Below are 24,541 nucleotides of genomic sequence, written 5' to 3'. Positions count from 1 at the left end.
TGAATTCTCCACAGGTTTCTCTATATAATCATTTTCATATATGATCATACATCCTAGGTAGTTAAATGAATTCATCTGTTCTAAGATCTTGTTATCTATTACTATCTTAGTTCTTGCTGGATAATAATAATAATAATAATAATAATAATAATAATAATAATAATAATAATAATAATAATAATACATATGCTGCTATCGATGAGGCAATCAACCTAATGTTAGAAGACTGTCTAATGTAGCACACAAAAAAGTATGATGCTTTTCCTGACTGAACTCTACAAAATCCAGAGACTGAAAAAAAAAAAAAAATCCAGCTAAGACAGCTGCACTGAAAGCTTTCCTAAGTGAGAAAGCTTTCAGTGAAGTATTGAAATTTCCGAAAATCGCCTAGGATGTAAAGAACATGTTCAAAAGAATTTTCGTTAAAGAGAGGCAAGATTTTTTTCCCTTCCATGAACCCGAGTTTTTTTTTTTTTTTTTTTATTTCACAAAACGGTCATCTGATCGGAGAATACACTCAATTAATTGTGTACACATCATATACTCTCGCATAGACTTCGTTGTTCGGCCTCAATTCCAACAGAACTAAGATTTGTTAGCTCATTTTGCTATTAACGTTAAGTAAGCAAACCATTTTCAAAGAATAAAATTAAATTATGTAAATATAAATAGCATATGCTAGATATTGTTATTATTATTATTATTTGACACCTCCAGGGAGTATAATCATAAAGGACTCATCGAGGGAGGGCACTCGATCTACAACTCCGTCTCCTCCATCACAAACTGATCACAATTAGACCAACGCCATCTACCGCCGACCGCCACTGGTATTTCCACAGACAATCACAAACATCCATGCCCACAGTGGGATTCAAACCTGCAGCCTTTTGGCTGGAGAGCGGATACGCTATCCACTCGGCCAACCAGGCCGGCTGGTTGGCCAAGCAGATAGCAACAAATCAGGACATCACTTTTGCCGTAATAAAACTATCTATGTGGAAAAAAAGTTCTCTCTGATGTTGTCATAAACAGAACACAGCTTTGATGAAGTTATTTTATTCTTTCAACGGAGGTCAGGCCAGTAGAACAACTGTTGATCAAATCATTGTCCAGATACTGTGTGAAATGTAACAGTTTCTTTCTGTATATATGTGTATACTCCAGATGATGACCTTAACATGAAGGTCGAAACGTCAGGAAATTACGAATAGTTATTTCTAACACAGTTGTAGTCTCCATAATTTGTCTGAAAAGGAGTGAAGTCTTCTACTCAAAGAAGGAAGCGGTAGGGTCATAGATGTGATTTCCACACAGTTAGTAGGACAATCACACAAACTCACAGCCTCTTGTCAGAAAAGTGAATATGCCAACCACAACCAACTAGGTCAGCAAATGAAGGCAAACATCTTTTTTTTTTATGTTACTTTAACTTATATCACTTCAACATGAGAGACTGCAAAGCCTATAATGTGAATCAGTAAGTAATCTGAACAGATCAGTAATCTGTTCATGTTCTTTGTTAAAGAACTAGAGAGGGTTCTTTGGGGAATAATACTCCATGGAGAAGGATATTCCACAGCAGTCAGTGTGTGTGCAAGGTGGGGAGCATCAATTAACTGAACTGCTCTCTTCTGAACAGAAAGAGGAATGTTAAGAGACGTTTTTGGTGCACCATTCCAGCATTCTAAAGTTAGCAAGATTCAGAATTTGCAGAAAGTTAGTAGCTAGTAATATGAGAAGTAGTTATCAAAAAAAAAAAAGACAAGTTTTCTGAAAACCCATGATTATAAGTCATGTGTTAGGAACAGGAGTAACTAGGATTAAGTGTCTGTGTGGAAAAAGAAATCTGCTCTTGACAGTTGAACTGATCGTTATCAGCTCACCTGTTAAAAATTTCCAGAAAATGAACTAAACTCTTTTTTTCGAAGTACTGAAGGTGATTAAGCGGTGAACGATGATGATGTGAAGAGCAAACTTTATGGCACTTATTTATTTATTTTGTGTGCGAACTACAGAAAATGTAAGAGCATACATATAAATGATTAAATGCATACATTTAAAAAAATAAACATTAAAAGAACTGGGATTAAAAGCATACATTTAAAGACAAAATTGCCACTTGCACGAAATATTAAGTAAAAACATAAAATGTCAAATTTCACTCATTATCCAACATGGCGTACTGTTTGTTTCCTAACATAGCAAATACAGCTAATAATCTCTAATCGTAATTACTAACGTTCGTCAATAAGGCCGCAGTGTTTTCGAGGTTCACATAAAGAACAAAAAGGCATTCAGCATCAAGAGTAAGTCACGTGGTTATTCATAGCTCTGTTTATTCCAGCGTTACTTTGTGATGCTGCGCATGCGACCTGTCGACCTCCATATTGTGCTCCACGTTTTGTGGAGGTTAATTTAGCCGTGTGTTAATTAACTAACACACGGCTAAATTTGCAAGAATATTGCATACAAATTATACGTCGCTTAACTCTAATAATAAAATGACATATAAATATTATCTGTCATTTTATTTGTAATTTAATATAAGAAATTTATCATTGCAAAATTTCTTATATTAAAGTGTTCTTAACTTGCCAATTTACCATTGCATAGACGTGGGTATTGTATTAAGCTGCTTATGACAAGCCATAGTTGTCACAAAACTGAGCCTCCACCCTCCCTCCAACAGCGAAGGTGGGGTAGAGCATTGTACAGTTTGAAAAATAATGTCTTGCTCTGTACTACTGAAGCGTTTGCCGCATTTTTTTTTTGATGTTTTTTGTTGTTATTCCTTTACCAAACTAGAAAAAACAAAAATCAATCATCTGAAACTGGATTCTATCAATTTCATTTTAAAATACGTATTTGCATCTTCAGGCTACTGCCACTATCACTTTAGATGTGAATAAGATGTTTCATATTTAAATGGGTTCAAAGAAAATATTGCCGAAAGGAATTTTTGTTTATATATCATTTTGGAAATATCGATGAACATAATTTACGTTTTTCACATATTTTTAGTGCACTTCATGCAATGTATTTGACGCAGCCAACTGCAGATACCATTTCATGAAATGTCGGTGACGATTGGTTTGAACAAACTGCGCTGTAGGGTAAAAAAAAAAGCCATAGGGTCTTTTAAGGCACGGCAAGCAGCTTTTCTTTTTTTTTTCAATATGAAATTGGAATAAATAAATCAAACAAGCTGAAATATTTTTATTTTTTAATGCACAGCAGCAGCAATTCATAAGTGAGAAGCACAACTATTCTCATTATTAGAGTGAGAAATTTAGAATGTGAGAATCGCATTTGGAGTGAAAAATAAAAGTGAGATCAATAATAATATATTTAATATTTTGAATATATCCTAAGGAATGATTGTATCTTTTCTTTATATATATAAATATATATATATATATAAATTTTAAATTTATATATTAACAGGAACTCTCATAAATAAGACAAGAAATAGTAACATAATCGAGACAGAAATTGCTGATGAGTGCTTGCCATATAGATAATTGGCATATTGTGCGTGTGTGTGTGTTGAAGAGTGAGGAAAGGGCTGGAATACGATGGTTTGTAGGATGGCAATGAATGCGCAAACGGTAAATGAATTTAACGCAGTGTATGACTGAGAGATACTGTCTGTTAAATTGCTTATTTTTTTAACATGTGCATTAGTAAAAAAAGTATTATGTTACTTGATACAATACTGCCGTTCTTTTCTATATAGTTATATGATATTTAACTTTAAAAATTTTTAATTTATTAATACATTTAGCTACTAGCTTCTAAGTGAATTCCTTACTTAATCACTAATTAACTGGACTGACGATTATAAATACACTATGAATGCAACACGTTAAGTCAGATATAGTATTATATGACACCTGCAGGGAGTCCAAAGACTCATCGAGGGAGAGTGTGTCAACAGCATCTAACGATTAATTCCCTTCCAACTACAAACCGCGCTCAACCTTGCTTAAGTTTTTGCGAGCCATTAGTAACAAAGGCTCTACCAATCGACCAACCTTTGCTGGCTCTCATAACACAATGTATGAAGAATAAAAATAATGCAGTTTGTGAACTACCAGGTTATTCAAAATTAGCTAATTTTTATACAAATATTTCTTACCTCATGAATTAATTTCAGCAGTTATAAAACGGCGGTAGCACTAAGTTTTGAACGCAAAGGTATATACCTAACTACAGTAGTGCCAACAGAAATGCGAAAATGCAGGTATTGGCTGTTTACAGACAGTAAAGTGTACGAGCAATGACGCCAGCTCGCGTGATAAGACAGCAGACGATTGCAGGAAGAGTTATTAAGTTAATGAGTGCTAAAATGGCGTAACAGAATTTGATTAATCACAAAAAACATTTGTTGCAGGTAAAATTAATACAAGACATATTATTTGCAGGTAAGAAACTTGTTTTTGTAAAAAGTTTTTCTTTGCTTGGTTACAAAGTCCATTATACTAGGCAAGAAATTAGATTTTTGTGTTTGTTTACGTTTAGATAAAAGAGATTAAAACAAAAATATAATTTCTTGTAAAGCGTTATTCTTATACTTCAGTTTTAGTATTTGCTGATACTAAATATCATACACTTATTTTGATATCATGCACATTATTTTCTAAAATTGTAATCGCGGTTCATACCGTATTTGTATTTATAACACCCGGCTAACACTTTATTTCTCGGTATCCAGCGATGTTTTCCTTGCCGGTTTTGACGAATTTTCATTATGATTTTTCATACTAAGAATATTGTCCTTATTCTCTCAATAAAGTTCCAACTTAGCCATCCGATATGCACGTTCCTTTAGCATAAACAAGCAACAGCAACTTACGTTAAGTTAACGTATATACATCACTATAGTACTAAAGAAACTTTTAGTTATTGATTCTAAATAAAACCATCCATTAGCACAGTGAATGTATTGTTTTATTATATTGTATATCCATATATTTCTGAGGAACAGCTTTCATAGGAATAAGTTATTATTATTATTACTAAAGAAGTTGACATTATTGCTTTGCACTATTTGGTTGAAATTTTATCATAACAAGCTTACGTGTTATAATTGAAATCCCGTTTTCTTAATTTAATTCTGAAAATTTGCATATTTATAATTTTTAAAGTAAACTAATTTAGATAATTATAAAACTAAGAAATTATTATAAAATTAAGCAAATGATTTTCATAACCGTTTTACTTAATGTAATTAGCCTTCGATATACAAAAACATAATTAAAACACCTTCAGTAAAAAAAATTATCAAAACTGCTAAAATATAGAGTCCAGAGGCTTCCATTTGGCATAAGTAAGATGTAGAAATGGAAGTTATTATAGATATATCTATATTTTATAACCAAATATAAAAAGAAGCTTAAAATGTTTCGAAAATTTTAGTAATTTGACTATGAGCCTACTAAGACTTTCTGACATTGGATTGCTAGCGATTGTGAGAGTTTTTGCTCTCTAGATTTCTGCCTGATCTATGATGTGAACCAATAGTTCGAAACGGCTACCAAGCCAGTGAAACTTAATTTAGCACTAATAAAAGGCAGATAATATGAGCTCCTGGGCGGAGCTTGTATCTTTTAAGTAATGTAATGTAAACCAAAGTAACTCTGATACCGAAGATTATATTTTCAAATGCTCTTTAGTAAATATTTTCGAAACTTTGGTAGTTTCTTTTTACATTTGGCTTAAAAATAACAGTTGAATTCATAATACTCTCTATTGTAATAGCAGCAAAATTATATTATTTCAATTAAAAAAAAAAAAGATATCTTCAGCATTGAAATACCAATATGGCAAAGTTTCTTCATTCTTTTTCCGCACACGGGCGCGCGCGCGCACACACACATACACTCTTCCTGCGGCATTAAAAAAATCAGAGCTATAGGAAATACATTGTTTCTGACTAACTTAGGTTATTAAAAAATTATCGTATTCGTTGCTTCAAATTTCTTTAATTCTATATTATGCCCTGTCATTATTTTGAGAATCAACTAATCCACACATATTATCATTGTTGATATAATAGGTAGAGATGACCTTGCTAATACTTCTGCCTGGTATCTCCACTTGGGCTTGGCTCCCACTGAAGAGACCTCAATAAAGGTCGAAACTAGTCTGGGTAGTGGCCCTTCCCTTAATGCATAACATTAGATATATCCGCAAGGAGATGTGTTTTGCATTATGGGAGATACTGAGATAGGTAGTTGGTAGCTTGCTCTACCTTTGCAAGGAGTTTCCCTGGTGTTGTACCACCTTACCCCAGTCCTGAAGATACTTTCAGGCGCAAACTTTGTTTGCTCACACTTGGATAAAGGATTAAACTAAATTTATTATACTCTAACCAAGTGAAAGAAAAAAATAAACTTTCAACATCATTGTTGATAATGTTAATTTTTTTTTCTTTCATTTCTTTTATCTTTTAATGTGGCGCCCACCACGAAAGGCTTATTTTTTAATCTATAATACAACTGTTACCGTGGGCGGGCTATGGAATTTTTTCTACTTTTATCATCATCAACATCATCAAATTCCTGACGTATATCGTCAGAGGATGTACAGGATCTTATGATAGTACTGTATGAAAAGTAAATCCCTAACAACTTCCTATTAATAATTTTCCTCCAGATTAGCCTGTTATCTGTCAACATTCCAATATTATTAGATCTTATATTTTTGTCTTCTAAGGCAATTTTTACTGTATCATTCCAACTACATATTGGTCATATTCTGTTTTTTCCCCCCTGCCATCCTGGCAAAGAAGAACAGTTGTTTTGCTACTCTTTCCTCTCCCATTCTGTTTAAGTGATCATACCACCTGAGATTAGCTCTACTAACACATTCCTGAATGCTAACAATGTCAAGTTCTTTCCTAATAACCTCGTTTTTAATATGATATGCTACTGATGCCACCTGTTGAGTCACTAATATTTCTCAGGAGTCTCATATCTGTAGTCTCCAATCTTTGATCAAAAGTTTTATTTCTCAGATCCAGTTAAAATAAGTTAAATAGTTAATAAGTTAAAATTGGTTTGAACACGGTCTTGCAGACAGCTAGTTTAGTGTTTTGACTAATCTTTCTCTTATTCCATATACATTTATTCATTTGACTTCCTGCCATACCAGCTTTGCTAATTCTGCTGCCTATTTCCAAGTTTAATTTACCATCTTCACTAAAAATTGTGCCTAAATTACTGAAATGTTTTATTGTTCTATAGGTTATCCATTGAGGATGCAGTTGATGTGTTCAATGTTTCTGTTTATGTTCACTGTCTGTGTCTTATGCTGATTTTAATACCAAATTTATTAGAACAGTTATTACATTTGGTCAGGGAATCCTGCAGACTTGTCCTGGATTTATTTAAGTATAACATCATCTGCATAAAGTAAAGATCTGAGATTAACATCTCCAATTTTGATATTAGGTTTAATACCGCTTTCCTTCATAATGTGATCCATATAGATGTCGAATAAAAGCGGAGATAATGTACACCCTTGTCGCACACCGACTTAACATCAAACCATCTTCCTGTACCTCCTTCAATTCTAACTGCTGATTTACAACTCAAATAGAGACTATAAATTGTTTGATATAATGTCCCATTAAGACCTTAGAACTGGAGCGTTTTGAAACAGCTTCTTTTTAGGCACCTTGTCATATGTCTTTTCCAGATCTACAAAACTTAAATGCAGATCGTTGTTATATTCTCATGATTTCTGAACTTATCTTATCTTAAAGTGAAAACTGATCTTGACGTCCTCTGTTTAACCTGAATCCAGAATGTTCTTCTCCGAGCTTCTCCTCCAAATTTTTTCTTAGCCTTTTCTCAATAATACTTGCATAAATCTTATCGGGAACACTCAGAAGAGAAATTTCTCTGTAATTCTCACATTCAGCTTTATTCCCTTTTTTTTTTTTTTTTTTTTGTAGTTGGTACTATGAGCGCTCTACTCCAATCATCTAGAATTCGACCCTCTGACCAGTCCTAAATTATGTAGAATTATGTAGTGTGGTCACTGGAAAACTTTTTTTACCTCCATATTTGAAGATTTCTGGTCGAATATCATCTACTCAAGCTGCCTTTCCACATTTCAGGTTTTTGATAGCTTTTTCTACTTCAAGTAGAGATATATATTCCACATGGCATTCCTGTTGAGTGTGTTCTACTATCATTCTGTCACTGGTTGTTTCATTTAGCAATTTTTCAAAATAATTACTCCATATATCAAGAATATCTTTATCCTCAGTTTTCATGTCCCCTTTATCTCTAATTACTTTTACAGTACTATTTCCTCCATTTCTGAGCGTTTTCAATGGCCTCAGACTATTTTACTGCCTTCCTGATATTTATTTTCAATATTCTTACCAAAGTCTTCCCATGACTTTTGTTTAGCTAATTTTACACAATGATTTGCTTTCTTACATTTTTCTCTATATTCCTTAAGAACGCATCTTAAGGAGACTTACTTTCCAGGAACTTTCAATATGCTTTCTCCTTTTACTTGAGTGCCTCTCTAACTTCCTGAGTCCATCATGGAGTTCTGAGTTTTCTATCCTTCCAAATAATCCCACCACATGCCTCTCTGGCTGAATCAATCAAATTTTTCTTTAGGATTTGCTAATGAAAACATTGTTTTATTATATACTGTATATGTCCATATATTTCTGAGGAACAGCTTTCATAGGAATAAGTTATTATTATTATTATTATTATTATTATTACTAAGAAGAAGTTAACATTATTATTGTTTTGCACTATTTGGTTTGATTCTCCAAGGTTTGATTCTTGTTTTCAAACTCTTTTAATTTTTCTTGAATAATGTTTGTATATTTGAGTCTACAGTTCCCATCTCATAGCTGTTCAACTTTGATTCGTTTCAAAACTTTCTCACAAACCCTTCTTTTCGATATGAAATTCAAATTTATTTCGCTCAACCAAATGGTGATCACTTCCTATTTCAAATCCTCTGTACACTCTTATGTCCTGAACCAGTGGGAAAACATCACTTTGATTCCTTTCAAAACTTTCTTCCACGCTTACTTTCTACTTTTATTGATATGTACATATATTATTTTTACACATAGTCCGGAAACACTGTTTTAGAGACCAGACATGGAACGTTTTCAACCCACTTCAGGCCTCCAGTAATCGGGGGATGAAATTCATCTTCCACCTAAATTATATAATCTATTTCCATTACAAGTTATTAACATTGAATATCAGTCCGCAGTAATAATTATCTAATTTCAACTGAGTGGTTATTGAAATGCATACACAACTCAGGGTGATAATACAGTATTATTAGTAAATAAAAAATCCGCAAGGGGACTTGGAATTTGTTATATTTTATTTATTTAGTTTAACAATTAATTATGTTATAAGATATTTAAAAGGTTTCAAGTAAAGAACAAATGCAATTACACATCACTTAGTATGATAGCGAAAAGCAAATCAGCTGTATGCGTTTGCTTTAACAACCAAGGTTTTGTTTTCCCTGTTAAAATTATTAACTTCAGAATTACGTATCCTCTCGTTTTGAAAGGTAGACATTAGAAGTGTGTTGCTCGTGTATGGAATTATTCAAAAAGATTATTGTCCATTTTCATGAAGGACCACATCAGTGCTAGACACGCGACGTCAGAATCTTTTGTTTGAATCAAATAGCAGTTGCAATATTCTCATGTTTTTGCCAGTCTTCTTGACATACGTCATCAGAAATAACACGTGACCAATTCCTGGTCTTCTTATTCTCATGGATGCGGATGCCTTTGCCATGTTTTTTTTTTTTTTTTAATGGTTTAGATTCACAGAGTTCAAACGTTGCTCCTGCGCGAGGTTACGTCCCGCTGACCAATAATTTTTCCATAGTGCGCATTCGGCATCTCATCAACGTGTCACATTGCCTCATCCCTTCTGAATATTGATGCGCGAGGAAGAAACGACAACTGACGCCAAGCTCGATTTTCTCTCGGGCGCAAATATTTTATCGGAAGACACGCGAGCGAGGCAGGAGACAGGAGGAAATTCAACGTCAGGCCGTCTAGCAACAGTTATAGGAGTAATAGCAGAAAAATATAAGGGAAATAGGGAAGACGTAAGTAGCAGAGTGTTCAGATAGCATCGCCGTCTCTGCATTTATCTTACAAAGGGCGAATATACGGATGGATTCCTCAAAACATGAGGTCAGGCCGGAATATTCTAAAACAAACGGTTGTTGAAATGGTGAACATCGTTTTTTCCCTTTTAACCTTTGTTAAAAAAAAAGGCGAGCAATGCAAATTTCCTTCTGTATCGATGATTACTGTTAAAAGCAAGTTCATAAGTAATAGCAGGGTTTATGTTAAAAAAAAAAAAAAAAAAAAAAACAGCAGTCTTTTCAAATTTCATCTAGGGATAAAAGAAACCAAAACGTTTACTTAGAAATGAATATATTCTAGAGGAGGAACCCACCGGGCGATTACGGTTCTTTAAAAATAGAAAAATCATTTATCAAAAGGCAGTCATCTTATTAAGTAAGACGAATTGAATTCTTAAAATTAAGGACTTTAAAGTGGGAAATGGTTATATAATAGAACTGTGGGAGATCACACACACACAAACACACACATACACACACACACTCGCACACTATTTGAATTTCATCAGTTTGATGTAATTCAAAATGACGGCGAAGATAAGCTTGGCCTAAGAGGAAAACAGCACAATTCAAAGAAATGGAACGATCAATGTGAAGAACTCTGTAGAATAGAAAAAGAAACTGGTACGTCCGACAACAAAATAAAGTTGCTGATGTAGTGATAAAGATAAAATGTTAAAACTGAAGTGAGCTGGAAAAATTGCGTCACAGCACGATAACTGATCCGATGCACTGAGAATGGAAACAGAAAAAGGAAATGTGGCAGTGAAGAGAGAGGAGAGGATGAGGAGATGCCATTTGTAATGCAATGAACGAGAAGAGTGACAAATGAAAAAAAAAGTTCGAGAAAGATTTAGCAGCATTTAGTAATGAAAAGATGATTTAATATTATTTTAGTTTCTAATGTTTTAATCATTTCTTTTGTCACTGTATAAAATACGGCAAATAGTAAATGAAATTGGAATTTTTAAAATTACGCACAATATTCCTGCATTTCAAGTGACAAAAATTATGGTACTGGGTTATGCTGAACAGATTTTTGCAACTTTGTGTGTGTGTGTGTGTGTGTGTGTGTGTGTGTGTGTGTGTGTGTGTGTGTGTGTGTGTGTGTGTGTGTGTGTGTGTGTGTGTGTGTGTGTGTGTGTGTGTGTGTGTGTGTGTGTGTGTGTGTGTGTGTGTGTGTGTGTGTGTGTGTGTGTGTTAAAGCTTCTCAGCATCATTTTTTCCCCTTTCTTATTCTCTTGATTATTTTCCGTCACTCTGCCCTACCTCCCAGTCTTCTGCAGGTAAATCGTAAATGAGTTGACTTTACCTATCAAAAATTACATACAACTTGTTCTTCTCCCTCATTGTTTTATATCTTCTTAAAGTTGCAAATGGAACAGGTGATAAAATCTCTGTAGATTCCTAGTTATTAAAGTAAGAAACACCGCTGTGTTGCTAAAATGTGTATATAACTCGACATTGTTAGAGGTACTTGAATGTGTTAATTAATTTTGTCAAGGGAATTACTGAATATATCCTCCTTCAAATCAGAAGGTTGGTAGTGGCATATAGATTTTCATTGTTTAGAATGCTATGTCAAGGGTCATTAATACCTTCAGTCAGTTATGATCATTATAAGACATTTAAGCATACATACCATCTACTGCACATAGTAATTGCTAAGTGCAGTAGGCGGTGTGCTCAAACGTTCTTTAGATGAAAATCCGTATATGTATTAATAATATGTATACGAAAATGCCAAATTACCAGTCGCAACTGATTTAGTTTAGCGAATGCTGTTATCAGAACCAAACAGAAAGTATCGGTAAATTGTAATCAGAAAACGTGAAATCTTTACTTAATATTTGTTTGCTAACGGGGATTAATTAAAAAAAAAAGTATAACCACAAAGTAGTAGAGCGAAAGGAGATAATATAAATGACATAATGAATCATAAAGTAATTATACGATACACACCAATTCTAATGTTATCTATAATAGTCTTTAAAACTTTATAATTAAAACCTGTAGAATTAAAGACTCAGATTCCCAACTTTTACGTTATCTGACATTATGCTTCAAACTTTCTCTGAATATTCTGTTTGTAACAATCGGAGAACAAATCTTATTTCTGTGTGTGTGTGTGTGTGTGTGTGTGTGTGTGTGTGTGTGTGTGTGTGTGTGTGTGTGTGTGTGTGTGTGTGTGTGTGTGTGCGTGAGTTTGCACGCCCAGCCCACGCGAGCCCGTTTCTCCCTCCAGTTTGTTTTGTAGGATGAAAAATCCAATTGCCAAAAGAAAAAACTCTTCCACCTCCATATGAGACCGGCTAATTCACCTTCATCTGAAAATATTCCACGAGTGTCCTGAAAGGTATTTGAACTCATGCTCTTCCAAATGAAGAACAAAAGGCTGAGATATGGATGTGCTCCATTTTAATGGCAAACTTAGGAAACCTGTTTACTATATAATGAAGAAGACACTACATAATGCTATTACGAAACTCCATGATTTTATGATTATCTGAAATCATCTTTACTTTATTGTTATAGTTTTAGACTGTCCAGACTTCAGTTTTCGATTGTCGAGATTTCCATCGTTTTCGCCATTTTTCAGATATATTTGTTGTAGGATTTATTATGTTGGACTATGCGAATAATTTTAATGTTCGTAATGATATTATTTTACTACCCATATGTACTTTTTTATTTTTTAAGCGTCCTAAACATGTAAGTTTTAAACTATTTTGCGTACCTTTTGATTCCAGTTTTTTCCCCGCAAAGGTGTGTGTGAAAACAAACTACAAACAGACTTTGTGAAAGCTAACTATAATTTCCAAGAAGCTAACTATTGATAATAACTTATCATTTTTGTGTAAATGTTCTTTAACTCAAAAGTTTAGGTTTATAATGTCTTCAGTTTATGTTCGCACAGTATATTTCAATATCGGAGGCAGATTAACACACACACACACATGCACGCACGCACACACGCACGACGCGCGCACACACACACACACACGAATATGCATAATTGGTCCTCACATTTTTATGTCTTGATGGATTTCTGTATTTTGTAATTTGTAAATAATTTAATTTTGAAATATGTGATTCAAACCGTTTGTAATTTAACATTATTGCTATTCCAAAGAGTATGCAACATTTGTTGAAAAGTATAAGCATTTCCCATTGACCATATTTTAACTCTCATATAAATATGAAATAAAACAAGAATTCATTTACATAGTGTCTGTTTAATATTTTGCCTTTATGTGATTTTTTCCCCGCTTGGAAGTTAGAAAACTAAGCTTGTTTTAAACCTAAAGTTGGTTTTATAAGATATCTTACCAGAAAATTTTAAAAAAGAAAGCACTAACTTGCGATGGGGTACTACATCCGAGATAAACCTTAGCGCTTTATCTCGGAGGCCGCATCCCGTAAATATTCAGGAAGCAGATGAGAGAGTAGAGGAAGCCTGCGGTTATAAAAAGCATTCGAGGGAAGACTTAACAGGTAATTGAGACGAAAGAGACAACAAAGATAAGGCCTTCAAAAGAAAACAGCAGCTTCCTCTCGAGAATAAAAAACTAAGATTAATTTTAATTAGAAACCTCAACTTCTTGCTTTTTCTTCGCCACAAATTGAAAACTAACTGTTTGTTAGCACCCGCGATAGCCTCAGTTTTCCTTTTGCTACAAACGAACCCGATTTCTTCTTTTCTTAGCGCATCCAGCTGCTCAAAATAGAGCTTAATGATGCTGATCACTTCGGTTCCGATTATCTACGACAGCAGACGGTGGACACTCGAGCATCAGGAGGTAGCAAAGCGAGCAGCCATAACATTTGATAGCGTGCGGCACGGGCTCTTCCGGTCTCCTTTAATGTTCTAGTAAATTACTCCCTTAGACCCGTTGTTACCGTCGCTGCTGTACGAAAACGTCGCTACTTTCTTTTCGCCACTAACTCTTAAACGAAGTGAATGTCACGAAAATAATAAAAAAAAAAAAAAACTAAAAAAAAAAGTGACCAAAAGAAGTAGCGTGTGTAAGTTCACTGCCCTAAGAGGAATAATAGATAGAAACAGAAGCACGATAGATTAGACATCCAAAAGGCAGTAATGGAAAAGAGAAAAGGTAAGAAAGAACTAAGCACATTTCGGTAAGAAACCAAAATATTCTGGTCGCATAGTAATCCTTCTCGAGTCTTCCTGTGCGTTTATTATTATTATTATTATTATTATTATTATTATTATTATTATTATTATTATTTCCTCTTCCACCAAGAGCGAATTACATCTTCCACATTAACCCATCTATAACACAAAAGTCATAAGTGTCGATGTAAACATGTGTTCAGAGCCGGTTTAAAGTTTTTCAAGGGGGGAAACTTGAGCGTCAGGAGAAAACTGACCTTGAGAGACCACAGCCAGAGACAGTGCTTCACAGCATATTAAAAAAAAATATATATATATATATTAGCAGCAATTGAGTCCTATACTGGCTCTCACTACTTTGTCCGACGAACGCAAGTTTCGCCTTCTCTTACCTCGTATAGGTTTCTAGGGCTTATTCAAACTATTTCACCTTTCCTCTTTCATTCTCATCCTTTTTATTTCTTATTATTTATATATATATATATTTTGAAAAACCAATACCAAATTGTTCAATGTTCATAATCAAACATCTTGTTATCCTCCTGACAATCTTTATATTGATATTATATATAATCAGGTATCTCTATTGCACGGGTAATGATGACTTGTGTGAATATCGACTTCTGCCATTACCTTAATTTAAACATAAGTATATGTCCCGATATGTCATGGATAAATAATAATAATAATAATTTTTTTTGGTACTCTGGTTTTTTTCGCTCAAAAACAACATGGATGCGGTTGATAAAATTTTTTTTTGAGTAATTGAGCGTTAATGTCATAATCATTCCTGATGGGTTTAGGTCTTCTGATACAAGGGATTGAACTAATAATAATAATACCAACACCAACATGTTCAACAGTGCTAATTGCATATTATTAATAATCAATTTACATCTATTATAATAAAAGATAAAGTATATTTTTACTTCCTTAACTGGTTCTTATTATGCCCTCTAGAACAGTCTGGTCATCTAGGTACAATAATATTTGACTATCTGCGTTACATTTTCAGTGAACTAACTTAAGCCTCCACTGCTTCTTCTACTAGTTAAGTTCAACATATTATGCGCCGAAACTATCAAAATATACTTTCACGCGTTTAGCGAATCTTTGTTAAAGACCTTTGGTTATGCTAACATCCATTAATAATTTGGGTGGCCAATGTTAAGAGCTGCAATCTAATATTGGTCTGACCAGCACCGTATATAAAAGTAACGTAACTTCTTTCTTCCTACAAGCAATAAATTTTTCACTTAAACCAGCAATTCTCTTAAATTTAGTAGTTATTTTTCCATTGTGATGTCAGAATTTAAAATCATCTTAAACAAAAATACTCACTTCCTTATATAGTGCATTAATAAAACTTTCCAAAGCCTCCCCCATATTAAATTTTAATCTCCACTTTTCTGACCAGTTTTCCAAACTTTGAAAACCGTCCTGCACAATAATGAGGGTCATCATAACAATTTACTTCTCTAACCCAGTTTCACGTCATCAGTAATTTGAACTTTTTTTTAATGTGGCAGAGGTCTCACATCGGACAATGAAATTAAAATCCTACCTAAAGGCAATCACAAACGTTCATGCGTACGGAAGGATTCGAACTCCTTTGGTTGGAGAGCATATACGCTAACCACTCGACCAACCAGGCTGGCCATGTAGTACTTTGCTACTAATTTGACTTCCGGAAGTCTATGAACATCACTACATAGAACTGTTGTCTATCTGTCAATCATTTCCTTATACATTTCACATGGGGCGTTTTGATGAGCCAAATGCTTAATACAGCTTGAATAATCAATCTCTCTCTCTCTCTCTCTCTCTCTCTCTTATAAACTGGCACGTGAGTTTCGACTGAGAATTGGCAGGACAAATTCTCCTTGCCACTCTTTTACTTGGAAGGAACGATTCGTTTTCGTGACTCATTAAAATTATTGTAAACTGTTTGATTAAAGCTGACATATATTTCTGCACTCCTAAGGTCAACATTGTCATTTCTAGGTTTAATATTAGCATGCATATTCTGTATTTAAAGATTATTTGATAGAAACACATGCCACAGAAATTATAATAATACTGTATGAATGACTACAGATTATTATACAAAAGTTTCCATAAATCGCCTTTTTCATCCGAAAAACAAGCTAATCAGCAGGAACTCCAAAAATTAACAGACATAATAACAGATATTGCCCTCATAGACTTAGTTGTTTCATTCGTAATTTCAACGATTACCAGTAAAACAATCAGAAGTCAACTCCAAACAGACGTGCTATAATTGGTCAAATGACCAGTTATAGCACGTCTGTTTGGAATTTACGATCTTCTCAATCTTTTGCCTTGCATTGGCGGCCATTTGTTTCCGACCATATTCTCGACGTTGACTTGATATTTTCTGTTTTTTATACCACTTTTCTTATTCCCTAAACAGTGCTTGCACATGGCCATGCCAAGCTTATCTGCTTCTAAGACTGGCTCATTTGGCTCTCCTTATCAGTTCCTCTTTCGAATTTACTCGGAATATGACCTTTACCCATTACCAAATACTCTTGAACGCAGATACCGACTCTCGGAATCAATCTGCCACGTACTTAGAGCTGCCATGTGTCTTCATTCGCGTGTTGCTGATGGATTCCATTTAGCATAATGATGTCCGCAATGTTTTTTTTCCATTGGATGAATAACTGGTTTAAATTATTTAATTTTGATACATCCTAGGCACAAAATAGCTTACAGAAAAATTGTAGATAATTGACTAAACTCCAGACACTTACATTCCACTTCTTTTGAGATTAGCTTCCGTGACGATTACTGTTCACACCTACAGAAGAAAAAAACATTATGTAAAATAATTAGTTTATCCATAGCTAGGAAAATTAAAATTCATTTAAATAATAGATAAGAGATAGCTCCAATTTAGATATTACACGTGATCATCTTCATCGTTTAACGGAAATCAATTCTATTAACTCATAGTATCTAAAAAATATAACACTGCTGACAAATTATTGGTATAGATAATATCCCAAAAGATAAAACGTCAAATCTGTTGTAAACGTGATCAAAGCATGTACTATACCTATATGAAGTGAACTGCACTTTTCCCAATAAAATTTCTTTCATTTACTTTGATCATCCACTAAAAGTAAATATTGAATTTTTAAAAAGACATGACCTCGGGACCTAAAAACTATTATATTAAGCTGTTTTTTAAGACTTTCATTCTATTTGTCATTTATATCTCACTGAGAAATAAAACCTAAATGTGAAACAACATTAATTTAGGGGGATTCTGTTTTACTATGATTTACATGACAACTCCGAGAATGCGATAGAGTTACTTTTTATGCGATATTTCGTCACTGAATTTCGATTCATTGCTAGTATTTTAATATATCTTTGCATGGACTACTTGAAGCAAAAGAAAAATGATATAAATACACGAATAACTTTGTATTCAGTACTTAGTTTTCGACTGAAAGGAGCGAATGATACTTGTAGAATCTTTAATAAGACAGTTGGTCAAGTTTATCACAAAAAAATGACAATTAATGTTTTTAGTAGGCAGGGTTTTGAAGGTTATTCATGGGTTATATTTTGGAGGATTTTAATTTTTTTTCCCCAAAAGCTCTTTTAATATAAGGCATGATAGAGTCGTGTTTGTCGCACTGTTAGGAAAATTACTGGTGTGATAGTATAGGATTTTTTTTTAACTTTTAGAAGTTGCAGCCTTGCTTTGAAGTTGTTCTGTTCCTTACAGTTATTTTTAACAAGGAGTCGATTGTGTGGGCTTTATAAGATATCATTTTTATTATTCTACATCACTATGCAGGTAAGCAACAAATCTTATGGGATATCCACTGTGTCTATTGTGCATATGGATTTTCTCAACATTATGAAGGTGAGAGAACTATTTGGTTGTTTGGTAATAAGAATATCTAAAAAGCAAGTCGTTGTTAAATTCTTTTTCGACTGTAAATTGCATTCGAAAGAGGATTGTAATTAAGGTGCATAAGAAATAGTTTTAACATGTTCTCGTTGGGAGAGGGGAGGTGGCAAACAAGTTATCAACATAAAAGTGTCCACATTCTGGCTACTTTACAAGGAGAAAATGCTTCTGATTTGACGGTATTTTGTTCTCGCACCTCCACGAAGAAAATTCACTAGCAGTAGAAGATGAGAGAGATCTTATCATGCCATGTAAAGTAGCATAAGTTTGCCAAATAGTATATCTTTGTGAATGTTGTGTATAAACTGACTAGTAGGTCTGTCTGTTGAAGAGTGATGTGTCTATAAGATTCTTGAAATGTCAAGAACCTCACGAGGAGTTAATATGTAAGGGAGGTTCGACCAAGGTGGTGTAAGAGAACGTTTGGTATTTGCTATACGAATTTTGGGCAGGCAATTAATCGGGGAATGGGGGAGGTACAAGTTCTGAGTTTAAATGCAAAGTGAGAAGTTACAGTGCTACTACAGGGAACAGAAGGTAAGTCGGTTGCTACCTTTGTGACTTGATACTTCCTACTTAATATATACAGTATATATCAAGTAGGAGCTTGATATTTCAAATGTGGATCTCTGATTTTTTTGCTATCATATCATCCACGCATCCTTATATTGGACTCAAATTCAAATCTTTCCAATAAAAAAAAATGATCGTTCCTCCGACTAAGTTGGGCAGGCACTAATTTTAAACATTTCAAACAATGCTCTCGAGTGCAGTTAAAAAATTAGTGAATTCTTATAACTTTAGGATAATATTGTTAATGGCGGAGAGTTTTAACCCGCGTCTGACTGATTTGCTTGCGTCGTAGCCCCGTATATTATAGCAAAGGAATGTGTAGCGCTTTGGCGGAAATGAAATTTCGGTTTTAAATATGCTCGAGTAAACAAATCGGAATTGTGGATAAATAGCCCTGATAATGCAAAAAGGTGACTTTGGCGAAATACTGAAGTTAACTTAAAAATAATGTAGGTCAGTTTTTTCAAGTCAGTGTACTGTCTTAATTTCCATTAAACTACCAAAATAACGGCATCAAGTTTATATATTCGTTATTCAATTTCCGTAGGTAAAGATACTCAAGTTTTTACTCATCTATGATTCTAAACGTTTAGGCTACAAACCAGCACATGCTAGTCTTTTTTTTTTTTTTACTCATTGAGCTTGATCATTTCCTCGGCGTGAGACCACCGCCATGTTTACTGGATGCCTGAAGTGGCTTGCAAAAGCTCCTTGTTTTCGTTGCTAGAAGGATTTGCTAATTCCTCAACATACCCATGGTGCTAATGTATTACAAGCCCCCTGATTTTTGTGGGTGGAATTAGCATTTAAAAAAGAAGAAAAATAATAGTTGATCAAGACAATTCGTTCTGGAATTAATGGATGGAATTCACATTAAAATTGTTAATCAAGACAGTTATTGCTGGAATGAAACCTTTCATTCTTTATCCCGCTTCTTATTCCAACTGCTATCCTTTATCCTGAGTTGTTCCAACAAATGTGCGTAGGCAGCTGATGGTAAAAATGCAGTTATTACAATCTTCTTAAAACAAAATCTTAAGTTTTCATATACCCCTTAATACCGAGACTTGTTAACAATCAAAAACATACAATATAGAATTTTATAAACATCTATTTTAAATACAGATATTTCAATATTTTTGTTCTTTTCAGAATACTGTAACTTTGCGATTTCAAGAAAAATATTTCTGTGTGACGCGCCGCCGCCTATTTATGAAGCTCGTCAGATAGAAACAAGCGCGCGCGCGCACGCACACACACACACACACACACACACACACACACACACACACACACACACACACACACACACACACACACACACACACACACACACAAATGTTTTGCATATTAGGCATTAAAATTATAGATTTTGATTAAGTTAAACTAATAAGTTGACCTTGGAAAGACCTTTACTAAATAGGATAAATATTTACTCATATATATCCAATATTTTATAATTATGTAATTTTATACGACTTTCAAAAGTAGTCATATTCCACCACATTCAATAATTTGAAGATTTCTTGTAGTAATCTTAGCGATATTCTTAAAGATTATTTTCACAATAAAATTACACAAAAATGCAGTTAAAAAATACATTATCCATATACCTATCATGTTTCTGCTGATATTTTTGTAATATATAATCTCCCATTTTCTTCTAATAACTTATCAGTTCTTTCTTTAATTTTTTTCTCATCGATATCAGCACTGGTATAATTTGTTGTCTTACTTTAAGCGCAACAAATGGTTTTATCGATTGGTTTGTTCTTGAATGGCCAAATATAAAACAGTATTAAGGAGCTTTAAGTTGATGACGCCTATGACGTGCTGTGCAGAGGAGAAAAAATTATATTAGGTTTCTTGTGCTGATGAAGGTTTTTATACACTGCTAATCTGGTGCATAATTATCAGTGAAACAAGAAAATTGCTAGCAGAAGTGATCTAATGGCAACTTAAGTAAACCATTAAACCAGTAAATGACCTGACGCTGTCATAACACTACGGGAATTGTGTAGGTGGAGAAAATGCATTTCGAAGCTTCGATCATAACTGAATATGGATGAAAAAATAAAACTCCATCAGTGGAGAAGTTTTTATAGCTTCAGAAGATTAAGCAATGAGGATAATTTTATTTACCAATTGCATTACTGAAATTAATTGTTGCATTGGCTGCATCTTTCTCTTGTTTTTTAATATAAAAGTAAACACATACTGCAATAGGATAAACATAAACTTACATTTTTACTTATTATATTTTTATTTACATAAACTTACTATATTTAATCGGAACCCGATTCCGTTGAATCGAGTTCCGACAAAAGCACGTTTCTTGCAGTATTAATGTATTTCGTTAGTTCTGTGTCTTGTATATTATTACAAAATATCCACACGTGAATATGTTTTCCAAGGAGAAAAAAAGGGTTATCACCAATGCTATCAGCATATCGAAATAAGCTCCTTTCATCCCATCTCTTCTGTTTACCAAAGTCTAATCGCATTTCAAGAAGGAAAATTAAACTGTGTTCCTTATAGTGATTCGTGGTCTCGACTGCATTCTTTCTAAACTTCAGTGCAGTCAATAGAACAAAATACAGAATTCGTCTCTCGAGTTCCAATCTTATTATAGCTTCTCTTTTCTTCCATTTTTGTTAAGAAATAAAGATGCGAACTTGTTTCGATTTGAGACTGAAATCAATAATGAATAAAGAGTGGCTTACAAAGGCAAACGGAAGATGTTTATGTATAAATATTTTTGTTGTTTTGTCTGTATGTCTATCAATATAAATCTGTACTATAGATTAAGAAATTTGGTATATTATTTCAAAAGCTTTATGCTATCCGTCTGAAACATACGACAACTCTGATTTTGAAACTTACAGGAGAAATGAATACATTGGGAGATGGGGAAAGGAAATTACTCATAATCCACTTCTGTTGATGCAACTGGAGAAACTAACTGCTGGCCAAGACTTAAAATTAGTGATCTAAATCAATCTAAAAATAGAAGAAATGAGAAACTCATTGCATAGTGAGGTAGGAATGTTATGTGACTGTTTTGTGTTCGCAAGAGCTTTTTTCGAAAAAATGCTAACCATTACAGTCCGAACATACTGAAATCACATCACAACATGTCAAAGGTAGTAGTCTGTTCTATCTCTTAGTTTCAATTCTGATTGTCGCGATATCTACTATTCTATCTCAACTACGCTACGTCACTAAACTACGCATAAACATTGCACTTCGCTGAAGAGCAGTTTCAAAGCAAATATTTCAAGCAAGGTGCTAAAATCGAGAATTCTTTGAAGTCACAGAAGAGGTTTAAAAAGAATATCTCCTTCTCCTCCTCCTTCTTCGTTTTTGTTTGGCGTCAACCTTTATGAGAACCCAAAGTATCAGTGAGCTTAAAAATTAACTAAAGTTATATATGACCTTTTCCAGAATGATATCTGCTATTACATTATCACCATTTAATGCTGGAGCTGCATTATGCAAGTAATTGCTAATTAACATAATCCTGATAATTCAGCTTTCAAATAATGCTTTCATTGTTCGAAAATGGGATGAAAGGCAGGAACGGAAGGTAAGCTCCACACTGTGGATTTATTGATTTTCATTGTTTATTAATTCAATGCTTGTTCCAAAGAATATTTGAAATATTTGGCAGCCCATTTTAACCTTTTTTTCCCCTTTAAGATTAAAAGTGTGAAGTCAGTTATTTTTAATGTTTAGTACTGCATGTACTGTTCTTATATGCAGCTGAAAATCATAATATTATGTTTGCATTCCATTGTTATGAGGCTTAATTAAACCTATCAAAATCCTAGAACTAGAAGACGGTAATTGGAGTAGTGTACGCATGCGTAAAAGGCAACGTTAATGTACAATAATAATATAAGGTTTAAAAACATGTCGCACTGGTTTAACCGTAACGCACACATACATGTAGTTCTAAAAGGGACAATTCTATCTTACTCTCATATCGTTTCTTTTTTTCTTGAGTATCTCAGACGTTTTCGTGCAGACATCCACTTTCTCCTCGTTTTAAAAGAACCGTTCTCCGTCACTCATTTTCGTGCATAATCGACTGTCATCATTTCTCTTCCAGCATTTCTCTATTAAAGAGAAGTTTGGCAGCACGCCATGTGCATCTGGCAGCGCACTGTGAAACCTTCTCTGCCTCTGGATTTTCTCCGCATGGTAGCAGGACAGACAAAATAACCCCTTTGGCAATGGGAAAATTGCGGGCCTGTTGATAAGAGTGCGATTCTAATAGCACGAGCCATTAAACCTTTTGTTAGTACAACATTACGATCACAGCATGGTGGTGTGTGTGTGTGTGTGTGATATTTCCGTAAAGAGGGGAAGGAACCACTTCTTTCTGCAGCTGCAAACATGATAAAAGATGTATTAAAATGATCGTAATGTTATTTATATATCAACGACAATTTTTTGAATAATGTTTCAATAAAAAAAATGATTGCGTTGAACATATTAATTCTAGGTTAGCAAAATTATTTTCTAAGAGCGGCCATCCTGAACAGAAAATTATTAAATTTAATAATGGAATAATTAGAAGGTCAGACTTTTTATTGCTACTAATGATGATGCTAGATATTTGTTTCAATGAGAATGTTATAGAAGCAGTGAATTTTTTTAAAGAAGTAGTTGCCGATTAAAACGAATAAACGAATATAGTTCTTTTTGTTGATTGGTGCTTTGCAAGCCCAAATTTAAAAATTAATATAAGGAAATACTAAATTTCATTTTGAGAATGAAAAAGATTAATTTTAATTAAATAAAATTCATCTTTCATAGAACAGGAAAGCAATTCATTATGTATGCAGTTTAAGAAATAATTTAAATTATGCGATGAGAATTTTCACTTTTATTTTTCTTGGCTACTTACTTTTCTAAAAGAATTAGACAGATAAAGTATTACAATTATTTGCACTTATTATCTGTCTTCCATTCTATCTTTTTATCCTGTTTTATCCAAATTTATCCAAAATGCTGTTCTTTATAAAATAACTAATTTAATTTTAAGCATGCTTCTAAATACATAACTAAAAACTTTTCAGAAGGAATTAAAAACTTTTCAGAAGTGTAAAATGAACTTTAACATTATTATAAATGGGAATATCTTTAACTTTTAACTACTATATAAATATGAAATGACAGTGTGGGAATGCTAAAAATTCTGAATTTTTTTAACAGTACGATAGAACAAGCAGATCGGTCGAAATTTTCTTGCTGCAAATGAAATTAATAAGCATTGTTTTGGGATAAGTAAGTTTAGAAATATGTTAATTCTAGGCACGAGAGGATGTCATCATCATCATCATGCCTATCAAGGATTTAGGCCTAGAGTGGCCTATTTCGGCCTTAGAAGTCATCGTTGAATCGCTTAAGAGGATGTCCTGGTTTTCTTTTTCCTAATGGCTTGTACTTTAAGGCTTTTTTTTTGGTAATCTTTCTGTTTTCATTCTTTCAACGTGTTCCATCCATTTATATTTATATTTTTTAATTTTTTCTATTACTGATTCCTGATTTAATTCTTTCATAATTTCTTCGTTTCTTTTGTGATCAAATAGGGTATACTTTGCAGTTTTTCTCATAAACTTCATTTCAGCTGTTATTAATCTTTGATTGTCTTTTTGTTTTATTGTCCAGATTTCACTTCCATACAATAAGACTAGTAGGGCTAA

General features: G+C 33.6%; 1 protein-coding gene across 8 annotated transcripts in view; it reads right to left on the bottom strand.

Moving 5' to 3' along the window:
- LOC150092750 (xylosyl- and glucuronyltransferase LARGE1-like) overlaps nt 1-24,541 on the bottom strand; it is a 676,688-nt gene that overhangs the window by 601,560 nt on the left and 50,587 nt on the right. For all 8 annotated transcript variants that reach the window (XM_090414755.1, XM_090414753.1, XM_090414752.1 and 5 more), the window contains one exon: nt 17,083-17,129. The gene's annotated coding sequence lies outside the window, so the exon portion shown is untranslated. The remainder of the gene's footprint in view (nt 1-17,082; nt 17,130-24,541) is intronic.

This window comes from Typopeltis vanoorti, chromosome 25 (assembly GCF_054136105.1).
Source record: "Typopeltis vanoorti isolate ZY-2024b chromosome 25, IOZ_Tvanoo_1.0, whole genome shotgun sequence".
Taxonomy (NCBI): Eukaryota; Metazoa; Arthropoda; class Arachnida; order Uropygi; family Thelyphonidae; genus Typopeltis; species Typopeltis vanoorti.
This window is presented reverse-complemented; position numbering and strand designations above follow the sequence as displayed.